The 15,868-nt window shown below is 36.3% G+C and overlaps 1 protein-coding gene across 4 annotated transcripts in view; it reads left to right on the top strand.

Annotated features, from left to right (window-relative positions):
• Positions 1-6,675: 6,675 nt before the first annotated feature.
• The window catches only part of LOC127544233 (ribosyldihydronicotinamide dehydrogenase [quinone]-like), a 28,985-nt gene continuing 19,792 nt past the window's right edge, over positions 6,676-15,868 (top strand). For 2 of the 4 annotated variants that reach the window (XM_051970770.1, XM_051970769.1), the window contains exons 1-3: positions 6,676-6,874; positions 12,785-13,286; positions 14,846-14,964. The gene's annotated coding sequence lies outside the window, so the exon portion shown is untranslated. The remainder of the gene's footprint in view (positions 6,875-12,784; positions 13,287-14,845; positions 14,965-15,868) is intronic. The other 2 variants (XM_051970772.1, XM_051970771.1) reach the window with 1 other exon arrangement.

The following is a 15,868-nucleotide window of genomic DNA, read 5'->3' as shown; positions in this document are numbered from 1 at the left end:
GGAAAATATACTCACTTTTATCAATTATAATTGGAAACCAAAAAAAAAAAAAAAAGGTATGTTCAGGGACACTCATAAACATCAACAGAATTATATACATCTAGGAGGACCATAGGGACATGGCATATGTTCTCACCCCCATCGCCTGAGAGGAGAGTTACTGGACCTGGATTACCTAGATCCAATCTCATTTAGACACTGGCAGAAACATACATGTTCTCAACTATATGGCAGCCATAGTCACAGAAAAAAGCTAAATGGTCTAAATTGTGATCCTTCCTAAACCCCTACTTTTAAGGGACATGTCAAGAATTCCTGAACTCCAGCCTTTCTTTTAGAAAAGAGATCTCTCTAGCATTGTGATCCCAGACTCTAGTTTTCCTACAAGAAAAAGGGGATTTTTTGAATACGAATCTTGTTTTTGTCTTTTCAACAAGTCTAACAAGTCTAAAACAACAAGCAACAAGTTTAAAATTCTGCAATGTAGTCATCTTCTAAAGAGATGAGCAAAGTTTCCAGGGAGTACTATGAAATTTCTTGGAAAGAGGAGATTATGCATTTGGCTCCAGGAGTAGCAAGGGGCTAAAGCCATTCTACGGAGGAGGAAAATATCAATATTTTGCCTTTCATTAATACTATGAGTTACTCAGACAGTACAGGAAGAAGTTGCCTTATAACAACCACAAGCTTATTTTCCTTCTAAGGGACTTCAGTATACTACCACATTGGCTAAACTCACCAGAATGTCAGTCTTCTGATGCTGATTTATGAAGCTAATGGTCAGCATAATGACCTGTTTCTGAAAGAAATAGCCACTTTCCCAGCAGTAGAGAAAAATCCTGGCTTTGAAAGCCTGGTTATGTTGATCCAAGAATTTGCTCTATGAGCCATAGATATAGCAGGACCATTGGCCCTGAGCTTTCCAGGCATAGTCTCAGATTTAACGCAAGAAGTCCTGCTTTATACTATGTTATGGGCTTACCATTTGCTTTCTTGTGTCCTTTTCCCTCTAGCTTGTCAACTCCATGTCTAGATAAATATACAGTTAAGATAAAACACTATATTTCTTGATCTTTATGTAACATATCACTCCCCAGAGAAACAAATATTAGATATGATATTGAATTTCCTATTAAGTGATACAGGTAATGGAATATAGGATAGCTAATTAAAACCTAAGATATCAATGAGCATCTTTAAGATTTTTTAAAGTGATCTTGAAGCATACTGTGTTTTTGTTTGTTTGTATAGTTTTGTTTTTGTTGTTTTTTGTTTTTGCAATTGGGGTTAAGTGACTTGCCCTGGTCATACAGTTAGTATGGGCAAAGTGTCTCAGACACTTTGAATTCAGGTTCTGACTTCAGGGTGGTGCTTTATTCACTGCACCACCCAGCTGCCCCATGAAAGCCATTCAAACTGGCAACATAAACCAGCAATCGTCATTTTTCACTCCTTCTTTTGCCTTCTCTCTTTCCTAAGAGGGCAAATGCCCACTTTGGAACTTGGAGTTTCACTGGGGTGTTGAGAGACATTATTCTTTTTTTCTTAAAAATTTGTTTACTCTTTTATGCTTAAAATTTTACTTTGCTTTCTTAAGCAAATAAACATAATGCAATTGTGAATCAACAAATTACAAAACAGCCCGTGCTATTTGTTTGAATGTATCATTGAGACAGGATAATTTGGGAACAGCAGGAAGAGTCTAAAACTTCCATTTTCCAGAAGGAGATTTCTGGCTGAGAGCTCACAATTAATGGAAAGAGTTCTTGATTCATCTTCTTATTTCATTATCTTCGCAGAGCAGGGAAAATACATGAACCTTTTTCTGTGGAAATGAGTCAGCAACAGTGGCTGGTCATCAGAAAGCTGGAAAATCACTCCCCAGTAGAATAAAGTCCATTGAGGTAAACAAAAAGAAAATTATATCCTCTGGAGAGGGCAGTTAGGTGGCGCCATAGAACATAGAGAGCTGAGAATGGAATCAGGCAGGAAGACTGATCTTCCTGACTTCAAATCCAGCCTCAGAGAGTTACTAGCTGTGTGACTGTGTACACGTCACGTAATCCTGCTTGCCTCAGTTTCCCCATCTGTAAAATGGTCTGGGGAAGGAAATGGCAAAACAAGAAAGACAACCTCAAATGGGGTCATAAAGTTGGATTTAAATGGCTGAACAACAACAAAATCCTACATGGAGAATAAACTATCCCATAAAAAAGGATGACTAGCTCAAGCAAAAAGAAAAATAACTTATCAGGCAGCCAGCTCACCAACAGGCAGCAAGCCACCACTGTTATACACACACACACACACACACACACACACACACACACACACACACTTTCCACTACTCAGAGGATGAGACAATTTTATGTAGTAGAAAGAACAATGCATTTGGATCTCGATACAACGGACTACCACATTATGTTGAGTCAATCACTTGATTTCTTTGGTCTCCGTTTCCTCATGTGTAAAATGAGAGGATTAGTTGGATAGTCTCATAGTTCTCTTTCAGGTTCTAGTTTTGTGATTCTAAGAGGAGCAAAAGAAGAGCAATATGGCTATGATAACTGAACAGAAATAAGAAAGAAAGAAAGAAAGAAAGAAAGAAAAAGAAAGAAAGAAAGAAAGAAAGAAAGAAAGAAAGAAAGAAAGAAAGAGAGAAAGAGAGAAAGAAAGAAAGAAAGAGAAAGAAAGAAAAAGAAAAGAAGTAATGTCAACAAATAGGGAAGAATGGAAAAGTTGGATTAGAGGAAGTACTTTCTAGAAGTTCTATGAAGAGGAGAGTAAATAATAGAAAGATTCACTCAAAGAAACACACTGGGTTTTTAAAAGATAATTAGAGAACATTTAAACTTGGGAGTAGGTGGTGGAAAGATAGGTGGGAAACTCAGTGGTACTTTCCCTAATTCACTTTTTTAAAGTAACTTATAATAACTTCAAAAGCCTCTGCCTCTGGAGACCCACCTGGATGGAAGAAACTAGTAGACTGCATATAAATTAGCTTAGTTAAATTATTTTTTTCCAGGCAGCTTTTACTGGTTCCTCTTAGTACTCAGCTCCTGGAACAATTTTTCTCCCATTGCATTGCAGCTGTTGATGAGGCTGGTCTGAGATTAAACAGATGTTACCCAGCACATATAAAGCATAAGAAGAGGAACAAGTATAAAAAACAAACAAAAAAACCGCCCAGCTCTGAGTTTAGATTCTGCAGTGTCATACTTCCAAACACCCCCATTGTTTTTTCTCTTGACAACATTTTTATAAGAACAGATCTCATAGGCACTATTTCTTTCAACTTGAAATCTAGTTCTTGGATTTCAATCAATAAGCATTTGTTAAGAAAATATTTTCCACCAGGCACTGTGCTAAGCCCTAGAGATACAAATAGAAGCAAAAAGAAAAACAGGTAGAAATACAAAGATCTAGGAATAGAATGGAAGCCTTTTTCAAAACTGATGTTCTAGAAGGAATTATCAATGAGAAAGAAGTCCATAAGGGCAGAAGGATGTTTCATGAAAAGGAGAGAACTGAAAACATGATGGAGAAGTCAGGAGAATCAGAATCAGAGCCAGGGAAAAAGAAAAGGATGGCTGGCGGGGAGGGAGGAGGCTTGGATTTTAGAGCACAATATGTCAGATAGTTGAAAGAACACATTCTCTTTCTCATATACACAACTTCTGATGATGCTAGTGTTGGATGTCCATGTAAAGTCATTAATCATACCAACATGGGAAAGTAAGGAAGGAAATAAAATGAATATTGAAACTTTAAGCTATCTAAATCAGGCAACATTTTCAATTATGCTTTAAAAATATAGGCTTCTATGAATGGAGTCACAAATGTCTTTCAATGACTAAATTTAACAAATATTCAACTTTAAGTAGAATGAAATAAATGAAAAGTGAGTGGGGAGAAGACACATAATTTAAATCAGGGGTCATAGGGAGGGTGGTAGTGAAATGATCATTACATTATCCTATTCCAAAATAAGTTCTATCCAAGAAAGAGTACTTTAAAATGCTGAAACAGACCCTTTAAAAAAAAAAAAAAAAGACCTTCTGGTCGAAGGGGTAACATATGTCAACACTTCTCCTTTGCCTCTTGACTTCTAGTTGTTGCTCACAACAGACTAAGAAAAGTCCGTAGGCAATTTACCACTAAACATGAGCTATTATTGTAAAATTGTTTTTCAGTCATGTCCAAGTGTTCAGGATCCCATTTGGAGTTTTCTTGGCAAAGATACTGAAGTGCTTGCCACTTCCTTCTCCAGCTCATTTTACAAATGAAGAAACTGAGGTAAGTAGAATTAAGTGACTTATCCAGGATCACACAGCTAGTAAATCTGAGGCCAGACTTGAACTTCTGAAGATGAATCTCCTGATTCCATGCCCAGAGCTTTACTCCCAACTCTATTTAGTTGCCAAACATCAGATTATTAACAAACTCCAGTTTTAAACTTGGGTCTGTCACTATCTGACCCACCTTAGAGACCTTATCTGGGTGACCTTAGAGAAATGATTTAATGATTCTGGCCTCAATTTCCTTATCTGTAAGATGAGCTTCTAAAGCAAGACCACAAATTTATGTAATATCTGGAAAAAGCTAGGAGGAAGAAGAAAATCTTTTGTAAAAATAAATGAAGATTGTTAATATTTATTTGTGGAGTATATATGAATGGCAAAAGTTCTCTAGGCTTCCTGTCAGTAATTTATTCCAAAGGATCTAGGAAGTAAGAGCCAGCCCCAGGCTAAGATGAAGAAATTGAAATTGTTTAGCTTCAAAAGTCAATACCTTGTCTCTATTCCTGGAGGACTTTGATCTTCCTCATCACCTATGGAAAATAAATTCCCTATGGGATTGTTTTCCCTACTGTCATTCTGCTACAATATTCTTTTATAAATCTGCTAGAGCTTTTTTTCCAAAAAATCTTGCTTCTTTTTAAAAAAAAAATTGTTATTCATCTTAAATTTAAATACAAAATGCAAAAAGAACATTTCCATGTACAAAACAGAACACAGAAAATTCAATATAAAACAGTACATTTCCATTTCCCAGCTTTTCTGTGCTTCCAAGTTTTGTTGAATGCTGTATGAACTTTGTTTCTTAAATGCTCTCAACTTTAATAAATGACAATAATTCTTCCTCTTCCTCTGTTCTTTCTTTTGTTCCTCCACCTCCCAGGATTCACTCTTCTTTTCAGCTCTAAGGCTCTGCCAGGCCCTGAGTCTACTCAACATACTGAAGGCAGTGTTAACTCTTTGCTCCATAGAATTTTTTTAAAAAATATTTTAACAGAGTTTGCATATGGGTTTAGGCTGGATTTCTCCATTTATAAGATGAAGAGGTTTTTAGTTGAGAACTGTCAGGAAAATCTGGGTTGGAATCTTGCCTCTGACACATGCTGGCTGTGTCAACAATTAACCTTTATTAAGTGCATACTATGCACTAAGCACCATGCTAGGCAGTGGAAGATAAAGAAAAGCAAAAGACTTTTTTTGTTGTTGTTGAGGCAATTGAGGTTAAGTGACTTGCCCAGGGTCACACTGCTAGGAAGGATTAAATGTCTGAAGCGGGATTTGACTCAGCTCCTCCTGTCTTCAGGACCAGTGTTCTTAAAAGACAATTGTTGTCCTCAAGGAGAACATTCCAAGCAAAGGATAGAGCCAATGAAAATGTCTAGAGTTGGAAAATGGAGATGGAATGTCTTATCTAATATAAGAAACCCAGTGTCATTGGATCTCAGAGTACCTGTGAGAGAGGGGAAAGGGTCTAAGAAATTGGAAGCGGGGTAGGGAAGAGGAGAAAAAGTTTGGGAAAGACTCTGAAAGTTAAACACAATTTTATATTTGATCTTCTAGGTGATTGGGAGCCACTGGCATTTATTGGGAGGGAAGGAGGTAGTGAAATGATCAGACCAACATTTTAGGGTGTCTAAGTGGCACCAATGGGGAGAACCCTAGGCCTGGAGTCAGGAAGACCTTTGCTCAAATATGACCACAGATACTTATTAGCTATGTGATCCTGAGTCACTTAATTCAATTTCTCATCTGTAAAATGAGATGGAGAATGAACTGGCAAGCCATTCTGATATTTTTGCCAAGAAAATCCCAAATGGGGTAACAAAGTCTGATACAACTCAACTACTACCACCACCACCACCATTTTAGAAACATTCTTGTGGCAGCTGAGTAGAGGCAGTGGGGAAAGACTTTTGGCTATAATCAGCTGCGAATAACCAGCTGTGAAAATCTCTTCTTGATTTTCAAATCTTGCTATTACAATAATCCAGGTAGGAGGCCCTGAAGGCTCATACTAAGCTGCTGACAGTGTCAAAGGAAAGAAGGGAGACCTATGAAAGAGCCTACTTTAGGATTTTTACTTTAAGAAAGTAAATTCAATAAGCCTCGTTTGGAAATAAATTGATTTTCTATGATCCTGGACAAGTCATTTAAGCTCTTAGGAATCTAGCTAATTCTCTAAGCTTAGATAAAGTGACAAGCAGTAGTGGAAGGATTTTCCTATCCAGATCCATAGCCCTAAATGCAGTATTTGCTAGACTATAGGGTATACAGACTCTGCCATCTAGTGGTGGAGATGGGTGTGGCCTCAAAAATGGAACTGGAAATGTGTATTATGACACCATAAAATGAACAAGCCCCAAGAAATTCTGTCTCTGGAAACCAGTAGAAAAGAAATGTCTCTCCTGCGTCAGAAATGATCCATGTTTAATGACAACCAAAAGGGAAGTTCTAACCACCAAACACAATCGGAGACTATCAGGAGCCATCTTACAATGCATACTCCAAGGGCCACCCCACACTGAAGGAAAAAATATCCACCAAGGCCTTGAACTTCATATGCAAGTGCTAGATAGGTAAGGCTGGGACAGCACTAGATTACCTTCTGGTGTGTTCTGCAAAGCTGGGGCTCATTTCAGCTGGATAGCTCCAGTTTTCTCCCAATATAACTTTATATATCTCTTCTCAGGGAAATTTGCATTTCAGTAAGAGATTTTTCACAGCTGGTAAAGCTGAACATCCGAAGAAATTAATCTCTACTAGTAGAGTTAGAGTTTTTTGGTCAGGTGCATTTTTCATGTTTTTATTTACATAAGAAATGTTGTTTTTCTCTCTTATTCCCCAGTTTAGCCTTTCTTTGTACTAAATTAGAAACTCCTTTACGAACACAATCAAAAAATGTTTCTTATGCCTTGTATGGTATCTTATACACAGTGAATGCCCAATAAATACTTGTCAAATTGATGCAAATGAATTGTCAGGGGAAAGATAGGAAACTAGGAGAAGGATATATACAGGAACGGCCCTCAAGAAAATTTCAAAGTAAACAGATTTTGTCTTGGGGACCTTCCCATTTTCCTTTCTGAACCCCTTTTTCCCAAAGGGACAAAATCCATGGCTGCCTTCTGATTGCCAAAACCTCTCTGGCCCCCACACTGCAGAGCCCACCCAAGTTTGCCACATTCTACCCCATGCCCTCAAGGACAGAGATCATCCATTCTTCCTTCTCCAGCATAGGATGAGTGAGACTAAAATAAAGAGTACATATACCCTTTCACTCCCAGAGGATCCCTCAAGGACCTCTCACTGCAAAAAGTCCATCCACAAACGGGCCATTCTCTTGGCAAGATAAAGAAATCAATCCCAATTGTGTTTTGAGCATCATGTAGATTCAATATAGCCATGGAGCCACAAGGGGGCTACTGTACCTCTTAGTTAATGCTCTAAATTTTCTTCTGGGTGTGTATGAATTTAATCATTAATAATGACATTTTAATATACAAACAGAGGCTTAATAAAGAACTGTGAACTTTTGTTATATGCAGTTTGGTGTGATGTGGTATATGTGTGTATGTATGGAGACTAAATCTGTGATTTCATTAGCATGAAGAAATCCTGAGAAATTCCCTCTACCAATTAGATTGTTTCCTTATCTTCAACTTAAAAGTCCTGAAGTACCCTGAGAGGCTAAGTGATTTACCCAGAGTCACATAGTCAGTATGCGACAGAGACGAGATTAGAAATTCAGGGCCAATTCATCCACTAAGACATGCTGTCTCTCAAGAATTATATGTGTTTTTGTGGGGGGGAATGTATATACAGTTTGAAAAACAAAGTATACACACATACATACATGTACATATATATGTATATATGTAAAACTGTTTGAAAAATACAACATTTAACAGAAAAACAGAAAACAGCTGTGTTCATGAGTAGTCAAATTGAAAATATATTAATTTGAGACATTCATACTTGTACTCACATACATAATATATATTACAACTATACTATATATAGAAACTTATAAAATATGTTTTAGATAATTTAATATGTTAATATTAAATTAATTTACATTTATTATATTATAATATAATATTATATTGTAATAAGTATTTTTAAAATATCTATAAAATAATATAATTTGAATTAATTTATAATTCAATAGGCTAATAAAATTGCTCCATTTACGCAACCTATACCTTTTTGCTCTCTTCTATTCATTTTTTTAAAAATATATTTAATTAATGATCTTGGAGAGGAAGGTGAAAACATATCTATTATTACCTACTAACTTTGCATCCCTATCCCCATCTTCTCAAGTTAGCAAATATATGTATAAGTGTATCTATCTATTTATGCACATGTATGTGTGTGTGTGTGTGTGTGTGTGTGTGTGTGTGTGTATTGTCCCTGGGTAAATCACTTTACAAATATATATGTTAACCTATATACATATGTTTATATATAATACATAGTATATATTATATAGTACTTTGGGGCAGTTAGTGGATTGAGTACTAGCCCTGAAGTCAGGAGGACCTGAGTTCAAATTTGACCTCAGACACTTACTTCCTAGCGTATGACCTGGGTAAGTCACTTAACCCCAATTGCCCTAGCAAAAGTATATATATACACACACACATATATATAACGTTATTCTATATAAATATAATATGTACACATAATACAGACTTCAAACCTGGTAGATTTCACCATCATTGATAATGAGAAGAGATCCCTATAGAAATCTGTTCCACTTCACATCTTTCTTTTCCATTTCATCAGTAAATCTTCCTATATGCCTGTTTTCCTATAACCCTTCCAACAATCATCAGCTTTCTTTTTTTTTTTTTTGTCATGTAGCATTTGCTAATGTTATTGGTATGAGGCAAGATATCAGAGTTGTTTCAATATGCATTACTCTCTTCATTAGTTATTTGGAACTTTTAAAATATCATTGTTAATAACATTTCTTTCTTTGAGAAATACATGTTTATATCTTTGATTATTTATCTTTAAGGGATTGACTTGTTTTTACTTATCAGTTCTAACATCAGAAAATCTTGCTGCAAAAATTTTCCCCAATTAATGATTTTTCTTCTGATCTCAAATTTCTTGATTTTATATATGCAAAAATGTTTTAATTCTTTGCCATCAAAATTTATCCATTTTTTTGCCAATCGTATTCAGAGAAAGAACTATTGACACTAAATATGGATCAAAGCATAGTATTTTCACCCTTTTTTGTTTGTATTTTTTCTTTCTTGTGTTTTTCCCCTTTTAGTCTGATTTTCTTGCACAATATGACAAATACGGTAATTTTAAAAATATTGAATATTTAACCTATATCAAATTGTTTGCTGTCTTGGAGAGGGGAGAAGTTAAGGAAGGAGAGAAAATTTTAGAACACAAAATCTTACAAAAATGCATTATGAAGATTATTTTTACATGTAGTTAGAAAAATAAAATACTATTTTAAAAATTATCCATTTTTTTCTTCTGTGATACCCTTTATCCTTTGTTTCATTCTGAATGCTTATCATTTTTACAACTGTGAAAGGTATTTTCTTCCTTGTCCCTCTAATATGTTTATAATATAACCTCTTACCACCAAAAATCTGTTTCCATTTGTACCTTATCTTTAGATATAGTATGAGATGTTAGTCTAAACCTAATTTCTGCCAGATTTCTTTCTAGAAAATTTTCCCAGCAGTTGAATTGTGTTCTTACCTCACCAGTCAAGGTCTGCATGTTTACAGAATATTGTGATACTATATTCATTTGCTTTTATATGTTGGGTACCTGATCAGTTTGAGTGATCAATCTTTCTACTGCAGGACATATATGTGATGCCCTATATGTCCACATAACTCTATCTAGATAATATAAAAGATGTCTTTAGAATCTCCTCTGTCCACCCCTCTCCAAGAGGCACTTTGATCCTTACCATGAGGAAAACAGGGGATTGAGGACACAAGGTTGACCACTTTGCTCTCTTCAGAGAAAAGGGATATATTGAGCTGGGATCATATCTAGCTTCATCCCCCGAAAAAATCTTTAATCTAGGAAAATAATTTTAATGTTCAAGCTGAGCTTCTAATGAGAAAGGAATGTTTCAAACTACATATCCAAAGGCCTGACATCCTTACTACCAAATGCCAATTACACAGACATATAGTGAATAGCAAATAAACCCATTTATCTAAGCCAAAAGCAAATAGATAGCAAAGGAATTCTATAATTTAGAGCAAATCAGACAACATATATGGTGAATAAGCAATTATTCCCTCATCAGAAAGCAAAATATTTCAGCTCAACTATAAGAAAAATAAAGATTCCCATATCTCACCAAAGAGAAATTCTCCAAAGTCTCTAGCATGGTAAGTTGAGGATAAGAATGTGGATGTTGCCTCCTCTATGTGCCATCATTTCTTCAGAATCTTTATTTTCCTTCAAAAACCTTTCCTTGAGGAGAATCTGGAACTATTGATTCTCCTGTTTTAAAGTTGGAAGCTAGAAGGACAAGAATCTCTCTTCTCCAAAGTTCTCACCCCTCTCACAGGCATGGAGTATCAGGGCATCAAGTAATCCGTCTCCATCAATGAGAAGTCTTGTGCAAATGTATTTGAGCTTCAGGTTATATAATATATATATAATTTTGTTGGTTACTACTTTGTAGCATAGTTTGAAATTTGGAATCGTTAGGCCTTTTTTTTCTCACTTTTTTTATTGTGAGTCTTCATTTTAAGATGAATCTCAAGCAACATTTTCTCATTTCTTCAACTTCTAGTGCCCTCCTTCTAAAACTACCTTATATACAATTGTTTTGCATATATTTATACTTATTCAATTTATATATATACACATATGTATATGTATATGTATATATTATATATATTTTTTAGAAAATGTTAGCTCTTTGCAAGTAGAGATTCTTTCCCCTGCACCCAATATACAGTAGGTCCTTAATAAATCCTTTTTGAATGAATGATTATTTCCCTTGAGATTATTGTTCTGTTGTTCTTCCAGATAACATTTTGCTAATTTTTTCTAACTCTATAAGGTAATTCTTTGGTAGTTAGATTGACATGACACCTAAAACTTTACTTTGGATAGTATTGACATGACACCTAAAACTTTACTTTGGATAGTATTGACATGACACCTAAAACTTTACTTTGGATAGTATTGTCATTTTTATTATAGTGGCACAATCTAACCACAGGTAATTAATATTTCTCTGATTATGTCTTTATCTTTGTAAAGAATGTTTCCTTATTTTAAAGATGTTCCTGGAGCAACTCCAGATGGAAACAGTGAGTTAAAGAGAAAATTTTGCCTTGATTGAAACTCCTTTGTGAAAGCTCAGAGTCTTGTGGAGCCACTGGCTACAAATTAATTTTACTAGGCAAAGTCCATTAAATGCCTTTGCTTTGAACAAATTGGGTCCTTTGGCTGACAAAAAAAAGTAAATGGTGGGGAGCTAATAGAGTGGGGATAAATTATCAGTGTAGGTGAATGAGGGAAACTCTTACTGGATCAGCAGGGAACCAACAACTACAAATAGACTTTGGTAGGATTTGCTCACTTCCAATTTCTTAAACCCTAGTTTAGATAGGTAGACTTGCCATCCTAATCTACAGTGTGGTGAGTTAACGGTGCCTTTACTTTTTCTACAATGCTATATAGAATAAAAAGTTATTTTAACTAAAGAAAAATGCTTTTAAAGTTTCTTTAATTTCTTTATTTGTTTCTTTCTCACGTTCTTATTTCTACTGTTTAGCCGGAGCAGTATACTTAGGAGGGATTTTAAAGAAAAATGACTAGGCGCCAGTCTGGAGTTTGGTGAGGGAGCAAATGATCAGGGGCAGATGCTTTACTCCCTCACCAAACTCCAGACTGGCCCTCACCATATACTCGATATATACTCGAACAGGGTAGAATGTTCTCCCCCCATGACCTGCCAACTTGCCCCATGCTAGACGCCAGAGAGCAGCCCTGGGCAGGATTCTTAAATGTCGAGTTCTATAATCCTATATAGAATAAAAAGTTATTTTAACTAAAGAAAAATATTTTTAGGTTTCTTTAAGTTCTTTATCTGTTTCTTTCTCACGTTCTTATTTCTACCGTTTAGCCGGAGCAGTATACTTAGGAGGGATTTTAAAGAAAAATGACTAGGCGCCAGTCTGGAGTTTGGTGAGGGAGCAAATGATCAGGGGCAGATGCTTTACTCCCTCACCAAACTCCAGACTGGCCCTCACCATATACTCGATATATACTCGAACAGGGTAGAATGTTCTCCCCCCATGACCTGCCAACTTGCCCCATGCTAGACGCCAGAGAGCAGCCCTGGGCAGGATTCTTAAATGTCGAGTTCTATAATCCTATATAGAATAAAAAGTTATTTTAACTAAAGAAAAATATTTTAGGTTTCTTTAATTTCTTTATCTGTTTCTTTCTCACTTTTTATGTCCCCTGTTTAGCCGGCCAATATTTGATCTTGAAAGAAAAAAAAATAGATGAAATTAACCTACTGCCAGCAGCATGACCACGGAGAGGCAGCCGTGAATTCCCGTCTCCCCGGGGGTCGGCCGGTTCTGGGGAGCGATCCCCAGCGAGACACAAAGCAGGACGATTAGCTGAGCGACCCCGCCGCCAAAGGGGCGAGCCGGCAAGCGAGCGATCCATCGCTCTCCTCCCGGGCAGGAAAGCCGAGGAAGCCGCGGTGTCGGAGAGTTTGGATCAATTTTCAGACAGTACTAGTTGCAAGAGACGGAAGCCTCCGCAGCAGCCTTTCTCAGCCAGTCACCGCAAGGAAGGCTTGGGATAGAGGGCCCGGGAGCAGCCCCGACCCAGGAGGCTGCAGAAACCCGCACCCTGATTGGCAGCGCCTGCTCGGCCGGACACCGGGATTTGTGAGCCGGGAAGTCTTGACAGCAGGAAGCAGATTTTCCCAGGATATTTTCTGCAGTTGCTTTTGGGCTGGTGAGTCCAGTTTCTTGCAAAGGCTTATATAAGGCTCATTCTCTCCACCTAGCACACGCACAGAGAAAGGGCTTTGCTGTTGATCTTTTTAAGGAAGGATTTTTGCTGCAATCTTTTGTTTTTACATTACTTGTTTCCCCCCTGCATCCTTCTCTGCCAATTTCTCCTCTAATTCCCCCTCATTCTCCTCCCACCTTCTCCTCCTCCTCCTTCCATCACTACCTTCTCCTTCTCTCCCTCCTCCTCCTCTTCTTCCTACAGAGATGTTAACTATTATTATTATTATTACATACTCACATCATTTTTGCTTTCTCTGATCACTGAGGTATGAGCCTAGTAATGCTATTGCTAGATCAAAGGGTATGAACAGTTTAGTGACTTTGGAGACGCAGTTCCAAATTACCTTTCAGAACGGTTAGAACTACTCAGAGGTCAACAGACAAATACATCAGTGTGCCTGTTTTCCTTCAGCCCCTCCAAAAATGTCGTTTTCCTTTTTTGACATCTCCAATCCTTACCATCCTAACCACCTGACATCATCACATCACCAGTGGTTACCAACTGAAATATCAGTTTAATTTGCATTTCTTCAGTTATTAGTGATTGGGAATTTTTTATATGTTTCTTGACATTTTCCATTTCTTCTGCTGAGGAACTACCTGTTCTGTCATTTCTTCTTTAAACATGCAGACGAGAACTGAAGGTCAGAAAGAAGTATGGGCACGCAAGACATTTTTGAAAGTTACAAGATGAACTGATTATATAAATTTTTTTTTTAAAAAAAGCAAGCTACAGATAATGCAAATCTATAGTTTCATGTACAACTTTTTTTGTTGTTACGTGTAGGATAATGCCCATCTTATTTGCTGTTTGTTAAGGTCAGAACATAAATAAAAAAGGAACAGTTTTCAAATATATTAACTTCATTGGTTTTGTTTGAACAAAATCTTTTTAACTTTATATAATTGATAGTCAATTTATCCTCTGTGATCATTTTTATCTCTCATTTCAGTATTTATTTTCTTTTGGGGGGGAGGCAATCAGTGGTAAGTGACTTTCCCAGGATGACAGAATTGTATCTGAGGCTGGGTTTGAAATCAGATCCTCCTAACTATGGGCTGGTGTTCTATCCACTGTGCCAGCTAACTGCCCCTCATTTTCATTTTCTATTGTGATGCTTGTTTTCCATGGTACTTACTTGTTTTCTTAATCCTGTTTACCACTATCTGTAAGGCATTCCATCAAAGGCTAAGGAAACACGAACAAAAAATGAAGTGTGCTCTCTGAGGAGTTTATACTCCACTGAGTCCCAAGAAGGCTTCAACAAATTATTAGCTTCATTGATTAAACACACTTTGCCCCAGCTCCTGCCACTGACTAAAGAAGATAGCACTTAACCTCTGTGTCAATTTCTTCATCTGTAAAATGGGGATAATAATAATTTCAAAGGAAGTCAATCATATTAAAAAAATTTTTAATTTTAAAATTAAAAATTAGGATAATGCTTTAGACATATCTCAGCTTCCCTAAGTTTTCAACTCTTCTCCTCTGCTCATAAGGATTTGGAAGTACTGGCCCAAACTTCTCAGGCACCTACCAGCTGGAAGACCCTGTGTCCCTATGAGTGTGACCCTCTCATCAGTGTGAAAGCTATTCCTGGCGCTGCTCCAGATTTCAGGTTGTAAGAATATGTCTTTGCTCTCAGAGTTGTATTTATTTTTTTAATATAACATGGAGATTATGTTCGTATATCACTTGAAGATGGTAATTAGGTTGTATTAGCTCATGATTAACCATCAGTGTTAATTATTGTGTTTTAATTTTTTATATCTTTTGGTTTTACATCACCTTCCCCAAACTTCTCCCAAAATGGATTAATTTTTATATCATAATTTAGATGCTGAACTTCATAAAGGAAGATGATTCAGAGTTGTATTCTAAAATCCATAGGCCTTACATTATTTTTCCAGTAGGGGAAGAATTGGATTCTATATAGTAATTATGATTCTTATTTAGAGTTTCAAGAGACATAATAGATCATTCAATCCAATTCCCCACATTTTATTAATCAAGCCCAGAAAAATTAAGCAACCTACACAGGTTTACAAAGATAGTAGCATAGCTGGATTTTGAACAGAGTTTGTGTGATTTCTAATGTAATATTCTTTCCACTGCTCCATAGAAATTAAACTGAATGGTCACCATGTACATATATTCTATATTCCAGTCTATCTTGAGACCAGTTATTTGATATTATTTTGTAATTAACATAAACTCTTTTTTTTTACTTATTATACCCCCAATATAAAAGAGAGAGGAAAAAAATCTTTGTAATAAATATGTATAATCAAATAAAATAAATTCCTATTTCATTCATGTCCAGAAATGCATGTTTCACTCTGTCTTTTTAATCCATCACCTTTCTATCAAGAAATGTGTAGCATAGTTCATCATTGTCAAGTCAGGCCAAATTAATCTAGATTTATTAAGTATTTACTATGTGTCAGGCATTCTGTAAACACCAGAGATATAAAGACCAAAAAAATCTCTGTGACCTCATAATATAAAGGGAAAGATACCAA

Source organism: Antechinus flavipes, chromosome 1 (assembly GCF_016432865.1).
Source record: "Antechinus flavipes isolate AdamAnt ecotype Samford, QLD, Australia chromosome 1, AdamAnt_v2, whole genome shotgun sequence".
NCBI classification, from domain to species: domain Eukaryota; kingdom Metazoa; phylum Chordata; class Mammalia; order Dasyuromorphia; family Dasyuridae; genus Antechinus; species Antechinus flavipes.
Note: the sequence above shows the minus strand (reverse complement) of the source record. Positions and strands in the feature narration are given on the sequence as shown.